We start from the raw sequence: 13,625 nt of genomic DNA, 5'->3' as shown, positions 1-13,625 counted from the left end.
TGCTCAAAACAGGGTCAACGCTGGGTTTACAGCTTTGTCCAGATGGGTCTTGAAAACCTTAACAATTGCCTTTCAGAAATCAAATTATATTTGATTATATTTTCAGGATAGCCTGAAAATCACAGAAAAACTAGGTCTACATATATAGGACAGATTGCTCCAATCCCTGTTGCAACGCTCCTACAGATTAGCTAATCCTTCAGATTAGCTAAAGCCCCCATGTTTCATGTTATGCTGAAGGATTAAAGAGGATTTCAAAGACTTGCAGAGAACAAAGACATTTTGTAATAAATTGCCATATATACCTTTTATTTACTGTTCTTACGCTACAGAAAAACAGGTTATTTCAAAGAATAGGATGAGGTTAATGTACAAAGGCACCAACCAAATAATTAAAGATGACTAAAGGAAAGACTAAAAAAAAACAAAACACATTACTTGTATATTACTTGGGCTTTTTCATCTTCCTCAACTTTGACATCTGAGGAATAAGCTATTACATGTAGTGTAACAACAACTTCCAGTGAAAATCTTAGGATTCTGTTAATTAGTAATTTAGACTACAGAAATAACCAGTCAGGACTGCAATGCTGAAAGTAGAGCAAGTTTTGTTTTCTTAATTTGGTAGTCCTAACACATTTTGGAGATAGTGATACCTCAGAACTTAATCACACATACTCAAAATGTATTTGAATGTGTCAGATAACACAGCCATTAATAATTTAATGATTAAGACACCTGTACAATTTGACTCATTTAAGTTTGAAACATGGCACTGAATTCTTTACAGAATCACAGCTGGCCCTTAAATTCTGGAAAGACTAAACAACAAACAGTCAATCACTTCTTCTATTTTGACTAAAATAGAAGTCAAACCTGAATCCCTCTGATAAAACTTCCTAACCTGAATCCCTCTGATAAAACTTCCTGTGCCATTCAGGAAGGATTTTGCACAGGGTTTCATCATTTTCATATAGTCTGGTTATGTTGTTAATGGTCTACTTAGAAGAAAGGTAATCAACAGCTGACAAAAAGCAAAAAAACACTCCAAGCTTTGCAAGGTGAATTGCTTTTGCAATTCTGACTAAAATAATGGAATTATTTATGATTTTATACCTTCAAACTTGAGCATAGTGCCAAATTTTGCCATGGTACCAAATAAGTAAAGTGAGCATCATCTACAGCTGTTTCTATAAGAATTTTCATTACAGAGTTTTTTAAAAGGTCATCAAGAAAGCTACACTGTGACATTTATAAAGTTTGTGCAAATATCCTCCATAATTTATAAAATGCAGTGTATATTTTGTAACTTCAGTGTATCTTATTCAATGTACTTTTCTCTACAGGTCTCCAGATCCAAGAAAACAAGCATTCAAGAACTGAAAAATAAAAATTTTAAAAAAATAAAACAATCTTACTATCACTATGACTATGCCCGATGAGGCAATACATGACCTAGGCCAACATGGTATTTATTTCCAAGATGTTAAAATCCAAATTGCCTACCAAGTAACAACTTTCTCTTAAAAGTTCCCCTCAAAAGGACTCATCTGTAACACACACACACAAGCTTCAAAGACAGAAGTTAAAGAAACAAAGAACAGAAGAATGGTATTGGTGCCAAAAAACTCCAAACACTGCCACATGCCTAAGTATTCAAAGCATACTAAATTCTAAGGCCTAACTTCTCTCTACCAAAAAAGCTCTTAATGTGAATTGTACACTGAAATATTTAGTTACTTATATTGAAGGAAAAAGCCTATTTTCTGCATTTGAACTCAAAATAACCTCTAAATGAAGAAGTAGAATTCATTTGAGCATGTGTAACCGTTGTGAGGCACAGCTGGTCCTCGCAGAGATCCCTGTAGTAAAAAATCATAGAATCATAGAATCGATTGGGTTGGAAAAGACCTCCGAGATCATCGAGTCCAACCCTTGGTCCAAATCCAGTCCATTTACTAGATCATGGCACTCAGTGCCACGTCCAATCTGCTAGCCCAGACTGTTTCACAGCTAAGGACATCTTTTTTCTGGATAGTTTAGTGCCCAGTACACTTCAAGAACACATACGCTTTTAAAACCATAGAAGTAAATAGTTGGGTTTTTTTAAATGATGTTGAACATTAAAAACATTGCCCAACTACAAATTATATCCTATGTTTCCTAAACGTGATCCTACTCACTAGAAAGGAATATGTATTTAACAGGTCATACCTAAAAAAACCATAAAAATCTAATGACTGGCATAAGCAACTTCAGTGTTATATTGAAGTTAATCTTATACTGACTTCCACCTTTACTGTCTCCTAAGCATATAATAAACTATTCTGCACTGGAAGATTCATCAAACAGTAAGTTTACAAATTAGAACATAATCTCACTGAAGCACCCTCATAAAACTCAGAGTTCCAAATTTAGCACAAAAATTAAAAGGTCACATTTTATATAAGTTCTTTCATAGTAGTTGCCTTAGGTGTTAAAGAATACTGCATAAATTTTATACTTGTAGATAGAAAGAATTCCTGACACACAACTGACACAGTCAAAATTATCTTGCACAACTAAGGGCAGTTCAACTCCCACAGCTGAAGAAGTGAACTACAGCTGGAGAGCCCTTGTGAGAGCTGCAGCAAGAGAAGTGACAGCCCAGTTGTGTGCTGAGCACACCCAGCAGAGGCAGCATCTGCCCTCCCTGCTGCTGCTGTGTCCAGTCTGTGTCCAGACTATTTCATACAGACCCCGGCAAAGAAGTTCAGCTGTTGGTCGGCATTCTTTGCTCGGTCATATCCCTCTCATTTTCTGGGAAAGGACTGTCACCACTTCAATGGATTCTCCTGCATGGAATGCCCCCATTCCCTGGTTGGAAGCTCCCGGAGGTCTGACCCAACAAGAGCAACTGGTCGGTGGAAGTGACCAATATATCACTTATTTTAAGAACAATCAGGACACAACAGAGTATATTTTCTAGTCAATCTGATATAAACACATTTTTTAATACTAATAGTAAAATTTAGTAGGCAAAAGTATTCCATAGGTTTATCTAGTTTTGGTGACGATGGATTACCATCAAGAAGCACACAAAATATCAGCAGTTGTTCAAACTGGTACACCATTCACCATGCAATACACAGGACATTTACAAGATAAAGTGTATGTTCATATTCTATTATTTACTTAAATGATTCCTTTTTTCAGGGCTTTATTACTGTCTTTCAGCACAATGTTACTGATGAAACACGTACTTATTACAAAAACCTTCACACAGTTAAACATACAAAAAAGGAATAAATCAAAGTCTAATCTGTCCTAGTCCATTGCCTTCACTCACTCAGCTTATGTTGTTCTCATTGTGCAAATAGTCCTTGCCAGTATAATTTTCATTTTTGTATCCATCACCCTGTTTGTTGTTTGAAAAATGTTAAAGGCACAGAGCTTCAAAGACTATCAGACATATTTAATGAAGTGTCCTCAAAACATGTTCACAGAGAAAAAATGTGAAATAAACATGTCAAAATTATTCCTGGACACTGTCCAGCAACCAGCTGTGGCGTGCAGACTATGCTAACCCTGGGAACATTCTTCTTTCTCTATGGGCCTCCAGCTTTGTCTTCTGTTCCTACGGATATTTGTATTCCTAATGCATTCAGTTAAATCTCAAACTAAGCAAGACCAAACTGAATTAGTACTTCAAGAGAAAAACAATTAAGCATGACCAAGCTTTTAGAGCAACTAAGTTTTTTAGGTTTGACACACCTTTTCATTAATTGCCCATAAAAACCATGCTGTGGGACAAGACACCTACACTGTTTGAGTCACGTCAAGCCTTCAAATCCTAACGTTAAAGTGCTGCTCACTTAGAGTAATGAAATAACCAAACATCTATTTTTTGAATAGGGGCACTATGTCCTACACTAGGGCCAAATCCAAACTTTGCTAGTCGTGTTCAGTGTCTCCAGATTTCAGCAGAATTTTAATTATTTAAGACACTGCTCAAGCATGCACAGAGAGAAATAAGAAAGGCAAAGGTCACCTGGAGTTGTAAATAACAAGGGACGGGAAAGGTGACAAGAGTTCTACAAGTACACTGGCAACAAAAGAAAGGCTAAGGAAAAAGTGGGCCAAATGCTTAGCAAAGAAGGGGAAAGAAGCCATGGAAAAGGTTGAGGTACTAAAATAGAATCATAAAATATAATATTACCAACAGTAGATAAAGATGCAGTTATACAAATCCATAGGATCAGAAGGATGTGTCCCTGACGGCTCAGAGAGCTAGTCAGTGTCACTACAAGGATGCACTCTATAATCTTTTTAAAGTCATGGCATCAAGGGAGATTACCAAAGACTGGAAACTGGCACATAGCACACCCATCCTCAAGAAAGGCAAGAAAGAGAATCTGGGAAACTACAGGCCAGTCAGTCTAATCTTGGTTCACAGAAAGGAGTAACCCCATGCAGCTGTACAAGGTAGGGTCTGGCTTGCCCATCCTGATCAGCATGAATTATGCAATTCTTTAAATCTTCACTGGCGGCGTAATACTACTGGACTTTTCAAGGTGCACATATTATACTTTCTAAATTTGGGCACATTAGTTCCCCTTCTCCTTCAGCCTTCCAGAATTTCTCCACTGTTCCACGATTTGTTAAAACTCAAAATGAATAATTCATATGGCTTCTAAGCTTTTTTTTCTTTTTTAGTATCTGTAGGTGTCAGTGCAGCAGATTTAAAAACATTTAACATTAATAGTTGCTGGTACAGTGATAATACATTTTTCCCATCACTAATGATGGAGGTGGTGAGATGTAAAAGCATCATCCAGCCTCTTTCTGAATACAGAACATAATATTTATTGAATATTTATGCCTTTTTCTGCACAGCAGAAATTTATCATCCTTGCCTGTTATTGGACTTCTATCATTACTGAGCTTTTGTATCCTTCAAGAACACCCTCTATATTTAAAGAGCTCCATTGTACTCTACTGCCCACAGATTTTTATTAATAACTTTACCTCCTTAACCACCTGCCTCCAAGCCATATAGTGCTTGCCATCATCAGCTCCTCATTCTTTAAAACTGTATTGCTAACTTCACTCCCCTTCTTACCTTGTTTTAACCAAACAAATCATGTTTCCTAAGAGAAGAATTGCTCTGGGAGTAACTAAATGAGCAAGCGGTTATCAAGTTAGTCACATTCTTATGCTCTTTGCTTTCTAAGTTTGCTCTTCTTTTAAAGATTAAAGTAGGAGATACATGCATAAAGAGCTTGTTCTTGGCTCTCAACACAAGAAGTTAGCTCGCAGTTCCTAACACATCTGCACTATTTATTCTACATGCATCAGAAAGAAAAACCTGTACAGAACTCAGCAGAATAATGTGGTTTTTATTTGATAGAAAACTGTCATGTACGTAAGTAGGTATGTATATGTATACATAGGTATATATATACACATATGTGTGTGTGTATATATTTGTGTGTATATATATATGAAGAAGTATTTTAGAAGCTTCAGAAATTGATCAGTGGCGAATTGATTTATCAGCACAAGCTTCCAATACCTGCAACAGGTTGAATTCCCATAATTTTCCTTTATTGAATACAAAAGGAGCTTTAAGAAACTACTCATGTTCCTAGGATCTGAATTACATTTACAAAAAGCCTCTCATATATTTTTTTCAGATAAAAAACCCTGGCACAGTAATACTCGTCTTCTGAATGGTGAGAACTGTTCAAGGAGGCAGTACAGAATGTTTAATGTACAAGACCACAGAAAAGTCTATACAGTTTTGATGAGAAGCTAGTTTTCACAGAGGTCCTCTAGTAAACACTCATTAAACATGTTTTAACATATAAGTTATTTGAGTCTGCTATCATTTTCATTACACAGTTGTGATTTGGGCTTTTTAAATTTATCATTTTGCTTTATCTCAAAAACTAGTGCTAAATAGCAGAAATATATAAGCCTGGACAAAGAACACAGTACCCTGAAAGATTTAGATAAGACTTTTAATATGGAAAGAACATTACCAAATGCATTTCTGTAAAAATAAAAATCAATGCTTCCCTTGCAGCAAAGCAGAAAACCCTTCATATTATTTCTACCATGTTCACTTTCTCTCTGTAAAGTCCATTCACCTTCCACTAATAGTGAAATAACATAAGATCTGTGCTGTAAACTTTGCCGTTTTGAGATGTGTGCTGGGTGCATGCCAACAACCTGCATCATCTTTTGTATCAAACATTCATTCATCCAGCTCTACCACGTTTTTATAGAGCACTGGCAGAGAGGAGTGGAGAGAAAAAATAATGGTGATAACTGCCAAAGACATTCTGCACTTTCCTTCTAAGGTATTTCTGATCTGTGTGAATTCACTTGCTGCATGCAGGCCTCATGACCTATAGCATGTAAATGTCAATGACCATGATACAAGTTGGAACTGAATTAACCTTAAAAAAGAAACGTGAAATGGTGATGACAGAGAGTTCCCTTCCAACCCACAGTCCTTTGATTAATCTTAAAAAAAAAAGAAGAAGCTTTTCCATTGATGCCAGTTATCTTTAAAGATAAATAGGTAACTCATTTTTTCAATATTTCTGGTTACATACATATACAATTTGAAATTATTTGCAAAGCTGCCCACTGCAATAGCTGCAACACCTATAGCATTTAAAGGTCATGAAAATCCACAGACTGGAAACCAAATTCATTTTATACAGATGGAAGAATTAAGCTTTAAGGTTTTGCAATGCAAAGTTTCAGACAGGATTTTTAAAAGAAACCTCCGATAAGTAACAAATTTAGGCAACATATATACACTTAACAGATCACATAGACAGCATAGAACTGCTTCAGGCATCAGATCAGATGACAAGAATAGAACTCTTTTTATACAGCAGAAACACAGGTATAATAAGGATACAGAGTATTCTGTTTCCTAACATGTTTCAAACTGTTAAATACCTTATAAGGTTCTCTGCTTTCATGACTGTTCATCTAAAACCATACAGTTAAAGAGTCCTAAAAATACAGACAGAACTTCCAAAAATTCTGGGGGATACTGCATCTCAAATGTTAAAAATGTCATGATACTTCATTTTCTCTTGGCACAGAAAAAAAATGCCAATGCCTCTATCACTACATTTAATCTTTTCTTCATTTGCTGAATAGTAGTCTCTGAATGTGGTAAACTGGGCAGTGAAATTCAACATTAGCAAAGGCTATCGGTATCTTTTGTTCCTGTATTTATCTGTGGATCACAGAAAACGTTTTAACTAGCCAGTAAGAGCTGCAAACAAGCTATTCCCATCACTGAAGATGCATGCTTTCTTTAAATGATCAGAAGCAACAGACACCTCAGACCTTGTTTGCACTACTGTAAACACCAATAAACTGCAGAGAGCAGGGGTGTTCAGTTTTTCTCCCTTAAAAAAATCACCGTCTATTTTATTCAGTAAAAGTCCAGTGAATAAATACAAGCTGGATGCATGCTTAGTGAACTTCAAAAAGAGATACTTTCAAAAATACGTTAACCATCTAGAAACAAAAAAATAGAACTGTTAAGCATTAGGTGTACTTGGGAAAATTATCACCCCAGTACCCCAGTCATCGTGTTTCTTATTCTACAACAAAACAGTGCCACCTGAAATCCACTAATACAAACACATACACCAGTTATTTCAGAAAAAAAACCAACAAAATTCTTCTTCTCAATGGGTATGATTCAGAACTCAAATGAGTTTGTGCAGATCACCAGGTCCAAGACAACAGCTCACTAACTAACTTATTAAAGTGGTAGGGATTGTCACCTAATCTGAAATTACTGGTTCCAGTGTCAAGCCTTTAACACACAGTTACTTCTGTCAGTTCACTATTATCTAATTTTAAGCTACAGAAATCATGCCCATTTCAGTTTTTAAACAAAAGATGGTAGTTTTACCCAGAATACCTATTATTTATCCTTACAAGCACAGCTCAAACCAAGAAATTCTGAGTGGGCAGTGTAGTAGAAGAGGAATTTTTGTCTCAAGTAGCAACTATACAGTCTGAAGTGTTCTATTTCTCTTTTCAGCCTGGAGAAGACCAAAGGGAGACCTCACTGAAATCTAGAGCTTCCTCACAAGGGGAAGCGGAGGGAAGGCACTGATCTCTTCTATGTGGTCATCAGTGACAGGACTGAGGGAATGGCCTGAAGCTGTGCCAGGGGAGGTTTAGGTTGGATATCAGAAAAAGGTTCTTCACCCAGAGGGTGGCTGGGCACTGGAACAGGCTCCCCGGGGAAGGGGTCACAGCACCAAGCCTGACAGAGCTCAAGAAGTGTTTGGACGATGCTCTCAGGCTCATGGTGTGATTCCTGGGGTTGCCCTGTGCAGGGCCAAGATTTGGACTTCAATGATCCTTGTGTGTCCCTTCCAACTCAGGATATTCTGTGATTCTGTGACTCTTTTTGTGCATCAGTGGTAAACAATATAATTCTATCAGAGTGCTAATCAACATTTTAGCAGTACTTAAGACTCTGCTATATACAGTTCAAGTAACTCAAAAAAGCCATGGGTTCAAGGAGATAAAAACTGTACTTAAAAATCTAGTCAAGAGGCACTCTGTGACCAAACAGCTAGTGAACACTGAAAGTGAGAAACCACCGCATTTAAGAACAAAGTGCCTGTAGTTCTACAAAATGTGCTATTACACCGGATGTGTGTTAAATTTGTTTACATATTACTTCCTATAGCCAGTTTTAAACTGAGGCACTTAATCTTTCCTTAGATAAGTGAAATGAACTAATTAGTATCAAACCTAGACATATTTGTGCATTTTGTCACAACAGTAATTTACACGTCTTCTCTAAAAGAGAACTTGTACAACTCTGAATATAAAAATACAGCTGACTACATTATCTGAAAGCTTAAAACCTCACCTAATTCAAATTATTCCTTATTTCTATAGCAGCTTGTTAAAAGTGAACAGTTTCTTTCTCTGCATTAAGGTTAGGTCCAATTCTTCCCTGCTTCACAGCTACATGCATCACCTTGCCTTTAGTATAATAGAGACATCTAAGTCCAAAAGAGTTCTAAGTTAAGCCATTGGAAGATCAACTCGCACACACACAAGATCAACAGAACCAGCTTTCATCCTGTAACATGATTTCTACACAAAAAGCAACAGGTAATTTGCATAGACCCTGAAACCACAGATTTTTCACAAAAGAAAGTTCATTACCATTCAGAGTACTTCCCACTGCAAAGGTGAAATTTATAATGGAAAGTCTGGTCAGTTACATTCTAAGCACTTTATAAAGTAAATTCAAAACAGGTTACCTTTAATTACAATATAACATGTAATTCTTCTCTGTCTTCATTTCAGCAGAAGCAAAATTAATCAGATAAAGAAAAAGGCAAGATGATCTATAAATCCTATTAGATGGAAAACAGGCTTCAATACAGTTTTCCTCTCAACTAAGTCTAAATTCATCAGTGTTTCATTAATAAAAAGTCAAAAGTAAGTGGTTTTAAAAAAAAGCTTTAACCAAAGCACCACCCTGCTGCAATTTGTTGCACAGGAAGCCTATCATGCTTGCAATACATTCAACACATACCCAAGTGGATGTGCTCAGGTAAACTCTCTTCATATGAAGTTTCCTACAAAATCTCAGATACTCGGAGATCACATGCAGGCCACAATAAAATGATTATTCAAATTATCAGCAGTATCTTCTTCTGTCCAGTTATACTCACTTGGTGCTTCACGTGTTTTTTTCACACGATACTTTATGCCAGGACTGGACTTTTGTGTGTTGAATAATATTCCAGTAAGAACACCTGGGTTCAAAAACAAAAATAGGCATATCTGACAGCCATGTTCCCAATTACATGATGGAGTATGCAATTAAGAACTGGGCAGCATACTGACTGCATTCCTATTATAACTAAGCCATCAAATTTGAGAATACTTCCTGAAAAGATTAAAAAGACATTTTCATTAAAATATATTCTTCCTATCCTTCACTAGCATAGCAGCACAGTTAACAACAGCCACACCAACTGCTCTAACTTCTATTTATATAGTAAAGCGCAGGCATCAGTATGCATGACTATTAAACTAAGAAAAGGGCTCAAACTGCTACAGTTTATTACCTACTATCTGTTTTCTTCCAGGTATAAGTGTATAAGCCTCCTGAGCTCAAAGTTATGCATTCACAAGACTTCAGTCAATCAGTTACTGGGAAGACTTTTTCTGAGTATCAGTGTTGCAAGTTCAGTAATACAGCTGAACAAAATAGAATTACTTGCAGCCTGAGAATTTCACAAAGCAGCCAATTAAATGCACAAGGTAATAAGACTAGGATTATGACCAAAACAATTATCTGTAAAAGGATAATGAGATCGCTCTGAATGAAGCCCAAATCAAAATTTGGGCTGCTTCTTGAATTAACAGTACACAGAACCTCTCCAACTACTTCTTCTGACATAGGTAGTACCAAAAATACACCCACCAATGTCAACGTATCAGCACATTACAACTCCTCACACCCTAAAAAAACCCTGCCACCACAATCTTGCATCTTTCTTGGCACTGCGAGAAAACGGCATAAAGGTCATGGAAAACAAACTTCACTCGCATTCTTACAGGTGTCTCCTCCACATGAAAGCTGAAGAGCAGCTGAGTGGTGACACACAGGACCTTTCAGTGCCCTTGCAGAACAGAACACTTCAGTTCCCACACCTCTGAAGTCAACATTTTTCAGTAGTATACAGTCACTTCTATTTAAAAACAAAATAATACCTTGGGTTTACTGTTTATATCCTGAAACTGAAAATCAGAAGAAAAAAAGGATAATTGAACTACGTGGGAAAGACAGACTTGAGTAAGATCCTGTCTTTCTCTTTTGTTTTTTTTTAGATATTTAAAAGAAAAAAAAATCCTGAAGGTTCAGCTAAGTAGTTCCACACTCGAACAAGCTTAAAAAGATTTGCCAATTATATGGTCAAAAGTAAGAAGCTACAGTCAAAATCTGTCTTTTTTATATCTTAACCTATTTTCCAAATGTATTAAGAAAAAATAATCTTTCATGTGAACTCATAGTCATTCAACCAAGATTCAGCAAATTCTAAACCCACACACTTGATTTGTCATCTATTTTGGCTGCTAAATCTGACTCTAAAAGAGTGATGTGTTACCTTATTATTATTTTTTAAAAGATTTCTCTTGGGATTGCACAGCAAAGGAATGAGTATATAGCCTATCTTACACAGGAAGGAGAGATTTTTATCCTTAAAAACAGGAGGTTCGCCCACATGATCACCTGGGACAAACTTGGCCAGTGCAAGCAAGCTAGAAGGTTATAGGAGCCTGGGAATGTTTAACATCAAGAAAGTAATTACAGCCCAGCAAGATCAGAAGGAATTACACAGGAAATGTGAACAGTAACCCTTTCATGCCAAAAAAAATCACGAAAAAGTGAGCTCTCAGCTGCTAAACTATGAGGCTGTACAAAGCAATTGCAAAACGCAGGAATGGAAAAAACACTATATATTACTAGGCTATAAATTCCCAATGATGTGATAAAGCTACACCTCCACAAAAAGAACAAAACCCCTGGTCTTTCTTCTTGCCATGTATATGCAGTATAATTAAAGCCCAGAAGAAACATGAAAAAGTTGCAAACACCACACAAGTATGGTCAGTTGTCTCTTCCAGACTTTTTAACTTTATGCTGACCAAACAGTCTCCTCTCTAGAAGATGGTCAAACATCTTGTTCTTATTTAGTCACGGGAAACATCCTTCCAAAATATACAGTGCATTATTCAAGCAAGAATACTAACTCTCTCAGTTACCTATTCCATGAAAATGAATCTCCCAAATTCTGAAATAAACCCCACAGTTCAGCAGAATGGGCTCAAGCTACCCTATGTATTTGTTGGTGAAGCAATTTCTGTTCTCTAGGGACATGGAGGAATTTGAGTAATCTGACTGGACTTCAGTTTAGTTCCAAAGCCTTCAAGTGTCATTTTGCAAAGTGAAAAGTGATCATATACACATGCTCTTCACACAGAACTGGGAACCATTTTAGTAATACGTGAGACTTTTTTTAAGCTCCTCACTAAGGAAAACTGCATTCCTTTATATCGACCAAGATATAATGCTGTACATAACCCCAATAAGACAAGAGATGAGCAATAAAGAAATCAAGCACTAGTGTTTTCATTAATTTATTGATGAAAAATACCATGAATATACTCTCATTAAACAAAAATAAGCTCCTCTAAAAAGTTGGTGTATGTCTGATCTACGGAAAAACGAGATAGAAAGACACTTTTACAACTAAAAATCAGTAAATTATCTTATTTAAGCACCGTGCTTCTTTAGTTGTTCTTAAAATTACAAATCAGAACAGCATCATCACATATTGCATTGCCAAAACCAGCAGACCATACTAGCGCTTTAGCTTCTTTTCTTTCACCTTGTCACTCAGGTGTTCCCCTCAATCTTCCTTTACTAGCAAAGTCTTCCTTTTCTCAACTCTTCTGTTGGATTCTGTTTTGTTTCCTTTTCCTTGCCTTCACATCTAAGGTGGGTGAGCCTTTGCCATCATTAAAGCCGCATGCACAACCAGCTCCTGCATGACTGAAGTCTACTCAGCTACCTGCTCACTGGAATCTCTAAATAAATAAAATTGAGGAAGGAAAAAAGAAAATACAAAATCAGGACATGAGAATTTCAAGCATGGGCATGCAAACAGGGCAGTTATGGTGTGGTAAAGAAGTAACAACCAAGAAGGTCAAAAAGGTATTGCTTTTATTATGGCCTGCACAAGTAACTAACTCCCATTCTTCAGGAGATAAAACTGAAACTAAGCAATTATAGTTTCTATTATTTTACTGAGATGGAGGCTGAAAAGAGACATGCACCATGACCTTGTTCTGGAGACAACGAGAAGGTTCCATTTTCTCCTGCACTAAACTTAATCCCACTTCTAAGGGTTTGTGACTTGCAAAAACAAACTGAACTAACTCTCCCAGTCAATACACGTTCTTCAGAGATTAAAGTCACTTCTCCTAAATTTGTCTGTCTCCACAGCAGATTAAAGATTCAGCAGTACAATACCCATAAAAGATGTCAGCCAAAAAACCCCACAATAGTAGATAAGCCACTAAATTTTTGATGGCTATAAATGCAATACAAATCCACCCACAGCATATAACAATGTTTGTTGATTGGTTAGAAAAATATTTCAATATTGCTGCAAGATATTCTGTCTTCAAAGGACTTGTACATGTAAAGCATAAATACTCCAATGATACTGCTATGGCTTTTTCAGTTCAATGTGCTTAAAACCACAGCCTTTTTTCAGCAAGGTGAACTGACTCAAGTTTGTTAGAAGCCAAGAAATGGCTACAAGGACTATGCCCATGCAGATGAATTGGTGGTAACAGTAACCAGGAAGTGTTTCCTGTACCTCCCAAGTGTAGGTAACATGTCAGAAACTGAGCATTCCATTCAATACATGAATTAGTAATTGCTTCATCTGCTGGACCCTGAAGCAGCACTGTGGCTCACAACAGTGTGCACAGCTAACATAGGATTGCTTTGCAAATCAACAACACTTTCCACCTGACCACATCTGCTCTTT

The 13,625-nt window shown here is 36.7% G+C and overlaps 1 protein-coding gene across 21 annotated transcripts in view; it reads right to left on the bottom strand.

Annotated features, from left to right (window-relative positions):
* Positions 1–13,625, bottom strand: part of ZNF438 (zinc finger protein 438) — a 49,620-nt gene that overhangs the window by 24,669 nt on the left and 11,326 nt on the right. For 7 of the 21 annotated variants that reach the window (XM_039380654.1, XM_039380657.1, XM_039380656.1 and 4 more), the window contains one exon: positions 12,456–12,654. The exons of the other annotated variants lie outside the window; for them this stretch is intronic. The gene's annotated coding sequence lies outside the window, so the exon portion shown is untranslated. The remainder of the gene's footprint in view (positions 1–12,455; positions 12,655–13,625) is intronic. 21 annotated transcript variants of the gene reach the window in all.

Source organism: Pipra filicauda, unplaced genomic scaffold (genome assembly GCF_003945595.2).
Source record: "Pipra filicauda isolate LSUMZ 115617 unplaced genomic scaffold, ASM394559v2 scaffold1_size10287979_pilon, whole genome shotgun sequence".
NCBI lineage: Eukaryota > Metazoa > Chordata > Aves > Passeriformes > Pipridae > Pipra > Pipra filicauda.
This window is presented reverse-complemented; position numbering and strand designations above follow the sequence as displayed.